Consider the following 12,193-nt stretch of genomic DNA (forward strand, 5'->3'; position numbering starts at 1 on the left):
AATTTGAAAAATTAAACAAGAAAATGAAATAATACATTTAAACTCATGAAATATGGAAATTTGGTGAATATATTTGAGTATCTGGAGTGAAATCGCAGCTATTAGGCCGAAAGTGATGTGAAATTCGACCTTGATTGAAGCTCTAATGGTGGCACAATGAAGAGAGAGAAAATAGAGGTCTATAGTTTTTTAGAGAAGCAGTGAGCGTGAAAAGGGAGGAGAATGGCTGGGTAATAGTTTAATAAATTTACAAATATGCCATTACTAATCCCTTGATTTTGAGCTGTTAGATTTGAAAAGATTTAAAGGCTCAGATTAATTCTCACATAAGATTGTGTTCTCACATAGAAGGGGTGTTCTCACATGAGCCTTCCTATATATATATATATATATATATATATATATATATATATATATATATATATATATTTACACTCAAATGAGAAACGAGTTTAGAATGAGAAGAATGAGAAGCAATCTCGTGCATTCGGATCTAACTGCTCGAATGCGTTTACCTACCGCGTTCAGTAATGGCAAAACGGTAAATATTGCCACAAAGAAAAAAAGAATCATGCTCCCGTTTCTTTCTCCTCGTGCTTCAGTCTCAGAGTCTCGGGAACTCTTATTCTCTCTCCTCCATTAGCTCTCCTTCGTGATTCTCTCTCCTCACCCGCTGCAACCACTGCACCGCCACCATCTTCACGCTGCCATAATCTACGGGTCATCTTCTCTGCTACAATTGGTAAGTGTAATTCTTTGTGGATTTATGTAAATTATAGGTTCTGCGGTTGATTAGTGATTCCTAATGGTCTATAGTAATTTTCAGCTTTGATTTGATGTTCTTCATGTGGGAAATACTGCAACACTCAATTATTCACTTGAATCTGCAATAATCGAGCTTAAAATTGAAGGTAAACGTTCCTAATTTAGTCCAATTAATTTCTAGGTTTTCAATTTCCTTAGTGTTGATTGCCTTTTTAATTTGATCTTCGCATACTGCTTGAATTTAATGGTTTTTCATGATTGATTTCTACGTCTCCAAGTTTTTGTTGTTCTGAATGTTATTATTCATACTTGTTATTTGTGATTAGGAAGGAATTGAAGGAATTTTGAAAGTTTAATTCGTATTTTGTTGTCCTTTAGGTTATCATTCGTAGTTGTTATTTGTGATTCGGGAGGAATTGAAGAAATTATAGTCGAACATTAGTTTAATCAGATTGAGTAGTTGCATTAATAAAAACCAACCAGTATTTTTTCACATTATGATGTTTAAATGAACATAATTATAATCAATAATTTGCTGATCAAGATGACTGGAAATGAGGAAAGAAAGACAGTTGGTGATTATTAATTCTTAAGTATAATTGGCAGACTTCCATGGTTGATCACTTGATCCCTTAATGTTCAATTATTGGATATTCTTGCAGGATCACCTTTGTAAACAACTATAACTCTATAAGTATCCCCTGTCATATGGAAGACTAGATCCTTTTTAACACAGCTAAAAGATTGGAGTAATAGTCGAATCCTCGAACCTTAGTGTTTTTAGTTAGAAAGTTCGTTGAATACACCTACGATACCTTAAATAACAATGAATTTCTGCTCTGCAAGGTTGATTTACGTTGCTGTCTTTAGTATTGTAGTATAGACCTATGCATTCAGCTGTCGGGATTAAGAGTGCTACAGGTGTGGCAATCCCAAGACTGAAATCTTGATAACCAAAACTCAGATGTTACAGCTTAAATGTGATGCTTGTGGATTTGTGTCTGATGCAGATATGAGGGATAGCCAAAGATGACAAATGGATAGACCATTCTGTATTTTCTGTAGGAACTCAGTTATGTAGATATACTTTTAAATGTTCACATTCATCATACCAGTTTAAATCTAGTTTGGCATGTGAATTACACAGCGTAGACACTTGCCACCAATCATAAGCTCGAAAGCTTTGTTGATATCAGCAAATTGAAGATCATGAGTGATAAATTGATCTATCGGGATTTCCTTTCTGGTGTACATGTCCACCAATTTTGGAATATCTGACTTAGGTTTCCATGCACCCTCCAATTAGTTACCCTTTCAATGTTCTTCCAGAAAGAAGCAGTCCATAATGAGCTTTCACTTCAAGCTCCACTTTTTGTACACCAAGAGTAACAGTCAAACCCCACCCATCACAACATGAGAGCAAAGCAGTCGTTACAGTTCCAGTATCACCCACACACTCAAATGCATAATTTGCTCCTCCATTAGTCTTACGCTTAATGACCTGATGTATAGGTTCTTTGTCGTCTGTTGGGTTGATAAGGTCTGTTATTGACAAAGTTTGTCCAAAGGAACATCAGATCTCACTTTAACAGCACAACCAGAGTGAACAACAGTGAACTCACTAAAACTTGAGACTGCACAATAATGATACACAAGCTCTCCTTTGATTGAAAAACGTGTCTTCTGATCACTGTGCATGACATTGACAAATTTCATTTTACCATCTTTGTGCTGCTGCAAAACAATTGTGTTGTCTTGGATATTGTTTGCTTTTTATTTGCGAAAAATGTGTCATCATAAATGTGCATTTTTTTACTTATCTATAACGTTGATCACAACATTTTTGTACACTATACTACATATATTAGGATCTTATGCAGGAGCCAATTGGTTAATGCTCATGATTTCATGATAATGCTGGTGTTGTTCATTTGACTATTAAGCGAAGTTGCTAATGAACATTTACGTTATGAGATCGAATTTACCATCAAATTTATACCATGACTTAAACACTTGAGTCCCCTGTATTAGCTTTTTTTATTAGTCTCCTGATCTGAATCTGCATCTGATCATAAAAAAATAACCACGAGAAAATATACTAGCCTACTAGCTCAATAGGTAGAGCATTGTGAAAATGCACAAAAGATGTGGGTTGGAATCCCACGTATGTTAATCTAATTTATTTTTTGTATTGTTTTATTTACTCTTGGGTTAATATTATTTACTTCTTATCAGTTAATTTTTTTTTATCTATCATGTTTCAAGAAGAACACAAAGCAAAGCAGTAGTACCCAAGTAAGCCTAACTCAACTCGGGCCAAATTAACCAAGGCAGATTAAAACAAACCCCTTCAAGGCAGACTTGAACCCAATAACCTACGGATCTCTGTTAGAACTAACCGAGCAGGACTAATGTATAGAAAACTAAACCGAATCTGCATGACTAACTGCATCAACAAATATTTTTTATAGTTTACACAAATGAGCAAATTAAATTTTAAAATTCGAACTTTAATATTTGCTCATTTACACTCAATGAGCAAATGTTAAAATCTGAACTTTAATATTTGCTCATTTAGACTCAATGAGCAAATCCGAAATTAAATGAAACTATAATATCTGCTCATTTATATTTTAAAATCTCATATTACTTCAAAAAATCTTCTCATTTTTTATAGTTTATACAAATGAGCAAATAAATTTGCTCATTTTTTATAGTTTACACAAATGAGCAAATACTTTTGCTCATTTTTAAAATTTTAAAGTTCGGATTTTTTAATATTGAAATTTTTTGCTCATCGTGTCTAAATGAGCAAATAAATTTGCTCATTTTTTATAGTTTACACAAACGAGCAAATACTTTTGCTCATTTTTAAAATTTTAAAGTTCGTATTTGTTAATATTGAAAACTTTTGCTCATCGTTTCTAAATGAGCAAATAAATTTGCTCATTTTTTATAGTTTACACAAATGAGCAAATACTTTTGCTCATTTTTAAAATTTTAAAGTTCGGATTTGTTAATATTGAAAACTTATCTCATCGTGTCTAAATGAGCAAATAAATTTGCTCATTTTTTATAGTTTACACAAATGAGCAAATACTTTTGCTCATTTTTAAAATTTTAAAGTTCGTATTTGTTAATATTGAAAACTTTTGCTCATCGTGTCTAAATGAGCAAAAAATTTGCTCATTTTTTATAGTTTACACAAATGAGCAACTACTTTTTCTCATTTTTAAAATTTTAAAGTTCAGATTTGTTAATATTGAAAACTTTTGCTCATCGTGTCAAAATGAGCAAATAAATTTACTCATTTTATATAGCTTATACAAATGAGCAAATATTTTTTCTCATTTTAAAATTTTTAAAGTTCGCATGTGTTAATATTGAAAACTTTTTGCTCATCGTGTCTAAATAAGCAAATAAAATTGCTCACTTTTCATAGTTTACGCAAATGAGCATATACTTTTGCTCATTTTTAAAATTTTAAAGTTCGAATTTGTTAATATTGGAAACTTTTGCTCATCGTGTCTAAATGAGAAAATATTTTTGCTTATTTTATATATTTTACACAAAATGAGCAAATATTTTTCAATATTAACTATTAAGTTCTTATTGTTCATGTTCGTTTTGAGCTATTATGTTTCAAGAAATATGAATAACTAATTATTCTTATTTTTCTTGGAAGGATCATGGATCGGTTTATTTAGTGTGTTTAAAAATTTTGAACCTTTGTAGTTACAAGCAAATGAGCAAATTTTAAAGTTAGAATTTGTTAATATTCAAAACTTTTGCTCATTGCGTCTAAATGAGCAAATATTTTAAAATCTCTGATTACTTAACATTCAATAAATTTGCTCATTTTTTATAGTTTATACAAATGAGCAATTATTTTTGCTCATTTTTTATAGTTTAAAGTTCGAATTTGTTAATATTCAAAACTCTTGCTCATTGTGTCTAAATGAGCAAATGTTTTAAAATCTCAGATTACTTAACATTCAAAAAATTTGCTCATTTTTTATAGTTTACACTAAAGAGCAAATATGTTTGCTCATTTTTTTTATAATTTACACAAATGAGCGAATATTTTTGCTCATTTTAAAATTTTAAAGTACGGATTTGTTAATATTGAAAACTTTTGCTCATTGTGTCTAAATGAGAAAAATTTTAAAATCTCACATTACTTTACATTCAAAAAAATTGCTCATTTTTTTTATAGTTTACACAAATGAGCAAAGAAATTTGCTCATTTTTAATCGTTTACAGATGAGCAAATATTTTTGCTCATTTTTAAAATTTAAAATTTTGTGTTTGTCAATATTTAAAACTTTTACTCATTGTGGGTAAATGAGCAATTTTTTAAAAACTAGTCAATGGTACGTGCGTTGCACGTGACATTTAAAAACATACTTCCTTCGTTATTTTGTAGATGACACAATTTTTTTTTATCATGATTTCCATTGTAATACTCCCTCCGTATCTTTTCCGGCCGTATTTATTTAAGAGATACACTTGCCATTTTTAGTAACTTATCAACCCCATCTCTAATTAAATAATACATCTAATTTACCCTATGACCCACCATCATATTAAACAAATAATTTCATAAACCCACCCCAACTCCCACCCCACCAAAATGACATGGTCCCCACTTGTTTACTTATTAAAATATCGACCCAACCCCACTTCCTTCATTATTTTATTTCATTCAATTCTTTTTCTTAATACACGTGCCCGGCCAAGTGTATCTCTTAAATAAATACGGAGGGAGTATTTCAATTACTAATGTTGTTGTACGTGTATGATTTTGACTTTTTGTACTTCGTATTATTCACACAATTTACTTTAACCATATTTCATTTTTAGTAAATAAAAACAAATGTATATATGTAATATTCCGTATATTATTTTTAAAATATTAACATTTTATAAATTTTTATAATATGTAATTGAAGATATTAGTGGTCGAATTGTGTATTGACAAGCATGTGCAGTCAAATTGAGACAAGTAATTTGGGATAGAGGGAGTACATTACACTTTCTAATCCGTACTCCAGCTACATGGATAAATGCAATGTCACTATGTGTCTAGAAGCATTAAGGTCCAACAAATTATAATAGTAAATATTTAAAAAAACAAAAAAACAAATTGTAATTAATATACTAAGAAAGGGCAAATTTGGAAATAAAAATTACGACAAATGCAATCTTCATTGGGGCTTTTTAATAGAAGAGGATCTCAGATTAATTAACATTAAAAACTTTTGCTCATTGGGTCTAAATGAGCAAATATTTTAAAATCTCAGATTACTTAACATTCAAAAAATTTGCTCGTTTTTTCATAGTTCACCCAAATGAGCAAATATTTTTGCTCATTTTAAAAAATTTAAAGTTCGGATTTGTTAATATTCAAAACTTTTGCTCATTTTGATAGTTTACACAAAATGAGCAAATATTTTTAAAATTCTGATTGACTAACTTAAACAAAATTGCTCATAATTTTCCTTTTGTTCAATTTAAAAGTAAATAGAATTTGTTCAAAAGTAAAGAATAATCTAATAGGAGAAATAGTATCATATACAAAATATAAAGAGTTGCCTATGTAGGATTCGTACCTACATCATTGTGCAATGGCACAACGCTCTACCAATTGAGCTAATAGGCATTACTTGCATGTTGGTTCCAACACATTGTGAAACCATTTTGAGTTTGGTAGAGAGGTAATGGTAGGTAAATTAATTTCCTTGTTAGCAGTAAGCTTAATGTTTTGAAACAACCAGATTCTCCATCTGCAAAATTAGTCTTGCACCTCTTTCATTTATTGTTTGGAGTTGTTGCAAAGTTCCCATCAGATTCAGAGCGTATACTGCTGCCTCATATGCCTGTTATTGTTGAGGTGTGCATAAAAAATACCACTGAAGTTGAGAAACCTATAGGCTACCATCTACCAGACCATTAAAATAGCACATTATTATATGTAGTCAGTAGTCCACATCTGCTACACTATAACTTTATCACTTATTACCTAAAATCCATCAAGAATAAAGTCATAGATCAAACGATTATACAACTTCTTTGGTCATTCAATCCATTCATTCTACCTCAAGTCAGTTATGGTTGGATTTAAGTTTTTTATTTTAGTTTTCGGTTTTCTGCTGCTGACTTGTGCTTAATTTTTTTTTTTTCCTGATTTTATACTTCTTATAGGAACAATATGATGGATTGGATCTGATAGAAAATGAAGATCAAGTAGTTGACATTGAGAATCATGCACACACAAGGGAAGACAATTGAAGATGAAAAGATAGAAGACAATACATTTGATGTTTAGATATGATCATTTGGTTTTATTTAGAACATCATAATGTAATTTTCATAGAGCATACATCAAATACATTAGAATGTTGTTTATTAGTTTAACCTTCAAAATGACATTTGCATATTTGTTCAAATAATTATTTCGGATTCATATTATTAATACTATTCTTCTTTTTATTGTTAATATTATTGCTATTATAATATCTTTATCATTTTTATTATACAATTATAGTTAATGAATTTATTTTAATATAATTATCATTTGTATACCAATTTTGTAATATTTATTAAATTAATATTCAATTATAAGCATTACGGTGTAAGTGTTACAATAGATATTAAAAAGTGTTAAATACATAGTGTTACCTAATAGTAGAATAGTGTTGCTTAATATTAAACAATGTGTTACGTTATATGGTGAAAAGTGATACCTATGATTCAATAAGTGCTACTGGAAATAAAACTGATATAAAAAAGTGGTACTAATAGTTTAAAAGTGTTACCTAAGATATTATGAGTAACACATTTAAGGTGCTACAATAGGATTGAAAATGTGTTACATAGAATTATTTTTAGTAACACTAGTAAAAATGTTATCTTATGTTATTTAAAGTGTTACCTAAAAGAATAGGTAGCACGAGCAGATGTATCACCCATAAAGTGTTACTTATAATCTATGAAAACACTTTACCCCCATTACGTAACAGTTTTTTGGTGTTACATAAAGTCAATTATGCACTAGTGATTGTTCCAAGTATAGAACTAGCTCGGCTTGTATTATCTTTCTTGGCAAAAGCTACTTTGTTCTGAGTATTTTCTTGCAAAATCTCTCCCCAAGGATTTGAACTTCTCTATACCGAGAATTTGCGTAAGGCGTAGTACCCTTCCCAAAACAGGACATAGGATTATTCAGATTTCTTGCCTTGGGTTTCACTTGAGTTTCTCTAGGTCTCGATTAGATCCTCATAGACAAGGTGCTGACAACATCAATAGAGAACTCGAGTACAACACACTATAAAGCTTCTACAACACTACATCTTCAACTAGGAAAATCTAAAATTATGAGCAGATCCCAATTGATTTTTAAACTATAACCTGTCTGCAGCTTTTTAAAGGACAGTTAGACAAAGTAACAGGTCTCTAGGAAAACTTACTTCAGATTTCTTTTCAAGTTCCTCCAGGAAATCCAGCTTCTGAAGCTCTAACAAGGAAAGAACACAATCAGAAATTAATAATCATCTACTAATAAGGGACTAGTGATTAAAATCCAATGCAGGTCCATATCATATGGAACAATATGCTTTAGCTAATGATGATTAAACAATTCAAAAAGTGGATATGAATGTGCTGAAAAGAACGATATTCACAATTTGCCAATTTGGCAGTACGCAATAGAAGGAACTAACAACAAAAAAAGAAGGAAACAAAATTCATCCTATACTGCAAGCCCGTCAGGCTAGCTCCCCTTATAACATCCTTAGTGATAGCAATGGAGATGAATATACACTTTCAAGGCAACAAATGGGGAAAGGAGTCAAAATGAGGTTAAAAGGTTGAACCAACAGGAATAGTTCACTAGAATTTTATATATAGGAGATTTATGAGGGATTTCTTTTTATTTTCCAGTGGTTTTTGAACTTCATGAAAATTGATCAAAATCCATAGCCAGAAAAAATATGCTAAAAACCTGCCATCCATGATTAAGGTGGAATGTCAAACGATATGAAGAAGTGGGATCCAAATTGATCGAGTATATCCTTGGGGACAATATCCGATTTATGCACTTGTTAACACAAAGATCCAAATTGATCGAGTTTATCCTTGGGGACAATATCCGACAAAATTTCTTATTGTTATCTTTCAATATTAGCAAAAAGATGGGCATGATTTATGCACTTGTTAACACAATTTACTTACAATCAAATTCAAGCAAAACCAAAAAAAAAAACGAGAAAAATAATTCCCCCAAATCAACTCAATTCGAGCAAAACACCTTGCTCATTCAAGAAAATCAAAAGAAAAACCCTAACCGCAAGGTTGAATAACATGAACTCAATTCACATAACTACTCGATCAAAGAAATCACATGAATTCCAATAAAGAACCTAATCCCCAAAATCAAAAGAAAAACCAAAATTCGAGCAAAATTAGTCGAAAATATCAACCGAGTAAGATAAGAAACACGAATAAGAGAACAAAACATTAATCGATAACCTAATTGAACACAGATCAAATTCAGGAACAAAAAATTGAAGAACAACAACAAAATTATCAAATCGAAGAACAACTACGGACTAATTGAATGTAGAGAGAAAAATTAATATAGCAAAAACTGAAGAAAATCAAAAAAATAAAACACGTACCTGGAGAATTGGAATCGCAAAGAAGCTAAAGAATTATGCAAGGAGAATCAAGGAAGTTGAAGAAGATGAAATGCATAGCAGAGGATTTACAAGAGGAGAGAGAAAACTGAAAGAAGAGAGAGAGAAATAATTCTGAAAAATTGACGTTGTGAGGAGGTCATTCAACTGGGCAAATTTACTAACTTACCCTTAATGTTTCACTTGGTCGGGCAGATCGTGGGTCATTAAATTTAATTTGTTGGACGGTTAAGATCGTTTCTCATTCTTCTCAATATAAGGATCTTCTCATTGGAGGGTGACCCTATATATAATTAATTTAATTAACAATACTAATTTGAAATTTAATTAAATTAACAAAGCTTGATTAATTAAGGTTAAAGGAGGTTTATTAGGAATTTTTTTTATAAATCTCCATAAGATAAGTTGTAATAGCTTGAATGACAATGTAACACCCTAATAATACCTTGCTTTTATAAAACTATTTTCCAACTTAAAATAAAGGAATTACTAAAGTATTACCACCACCGTGATAACGGTTAAGGCTATTACCAGAATTACGCAGCGGAATTAAATGTCAACTAACTTTTAAAAAACATAATTAATGAAATATTGAGGCCTCCTACAATTTGGAACCATAATGGCCCAAAACCCAAAACATAAATAGTTTCAAACATTTCAAACATAATTAAAGTATTATTAAATAGTTCAAAATACGTAAACATGCAACTCTCTCGATCATCCCAAGCCACATGATTCCGATCTACCAACCTGCTATTTTATTCTACTCCCCATCAATGCAAGTACAAATGATAGATCACCATAGGGTCATTAAGGCAAAGGCCATGACCAAAACACACAAAGCACGTAGTCAGCAAACGCTGAGTACTTACAAGCATAGGGTGAATGAAACTAAAACATGCATCACTCACTAAGTACTAATCAACATGCAAAAGCCATATAATAATAGACAATCAATCATGAATACAAGACTCGACTCTTGACTCACAATTTAATTAGAATAAGCTTCGAACGGGCCAAAAGAATAATCCACAAAGGGAAAAGGTGATGGGAGCCAACCATACACCAAATATATAATAATAAAATTGGGCCATACCGAGTTTCGGGCCATACCGACGGAATTCCTGCGCATAATATAAATGAAACAACGTCTTGTATCATTAGTAGGAGTACGAGCTTTCCGGCAAGACTCCCCCCATTGTTCATACTCAAGGTATATACGTTCCAAGAGTTTTGAAGCTTGTTCTGGTTGCACTTTACGTTTATTAATGTTTTATTAAAGGCGAACTCAAGACTCACCAACATGCACACATACAATTAATAAACAACAACCAAAACAATCTTATTTTAAATGCTTTAGGACATGTGATCAACAAGGCAAGACACTTGTGATATTACTACCATGTTCCTCCTCACCAAAGTGAGACTCCACATCATGCACATTAACATGAGGGTTGTGCCCTTGCACGACAAATCCTAATTCATTTCATACATAATATTCCCAACTGAACCCTACATGTGCGGTGGCTTACGTGAGCTAACCCTTCACATGCGGTAAAATAAATAGTACAACGAAGTACGAATAATTGGCTCAAAGTATGCTAGACATCCCGTACAATAGGATACAAATAAATAATCCATCCCTTGCATGTGAAATAAACCATACATGCATAAATATTGAACAACATGATTGACAATGAAATCCATACTCATAATAATTCCAACATGGTTGTTCAACAATTGATCCAATAAATCCAACATCACAAATCACATGCTCGTTCACCAAAATAAACATGATTCCACACAATGTAATTCACATCATCAACAATCATGTAATGTCATTGACAAAAGGTGTGGTCGCCCTAGACTTGTACGTACCTTGAATACCTAAGCGTAGGGGCCACTTTGCAATAACGAGCATCAACTAGAAATCACCTCCTATCATCAAAATAATGAAACTTAAATTATTTCCATGTTCATTAAATTTCCAGCAACTTTATAAAATTTAAAACCTCCTTTAGACTTTAGAATTCAATCGTTTTTCAATAATAAAAACGTCTCAATTTGCAAAGTCAATCCCTAATACGAAAACATACTTTTTCCGCCTTTAAAATCAATAAAAATCGACACTTTAAACCTTTATTCAAATCTGAAAATATAATTGATTATCATAATTAAAATCATTACCTAACTATGCTAATCAATTGACTCATTAGGTCTAGGTTAAAACCCTAACTTGAAAATCCCAATAACACTAGTTTATCATCATAAAAATCAATACTTTATTCAATAAACAAATCTGAAAATTTATCCTTTAATAATTAAAACAAGCCTAATGAATCACAACACGCAAATCCTCAAACCACGGTATTCATAACCGGTTCCCAGCATTTTAATTACTCAAAACAATATTAATATAATAATTTAAAATACGGAATTTAAATAGAATAGGTAAGGAAGAAGAGAATTATACCAATCCGGCCTATAGCACGGAACAACCACGAATTGATGTGATTGGGCGAAAAAGATTGAACAACGAACGAACAAGCAACAACGTCAACACACAACGCACCACTCGTGGCGTGTGTGCAGCGACGAAGAGGAACGGGCAGCAGGGGCGCACAGCAGTGCTGGCGAGAGGGGAGCAGCGCGCTGGCGCGGGCGAAGGGAGTGGGGGAGTGTGGGTGCGAGGGCGAGAGAGAGAGAGTGAGTGGGGGCGTGCGGCTGGGCGA

General features: G+C 31.8%; 1 long non-coding RNA gene across 1 annotated transcript; it reads left to right on the forward strand.

Moving 5' to 3' along the window:
• The first annotated feature begins 548 nt into the window (after positions 1-548).
• Positions 549-7,264, forward strand: LOC110791695 (uncharacterized). Its single transcript, XR_002534166.2, has 3 exons — positions 549-742; positions 827-911; positions 6,970-7,264. It is a non-coding gene; the product is annotated as an uncharacterized lncRNA (long non-coding RNA).
• The last annotated feature ends 4,929 nt before the right edge of the window (positions 7,265-12,193 follow it).

Source organism: Spinacia oleracea, chromosome 1 (assembly GCF_020520425.1).
Source record: "Spinacia oleracea cultivar Varoflay chromosome 1, BTI_SOV_V1, whole genome shotgun sequence".
NCBI classification, from domain to species: domain Eukaryota; kingdom Viridiplantae; phylum Streptophyta; class Magnoliopsida; order Caryophyllales; family Amaranthaceae; genus Spinacia; species Spinacia oleracea.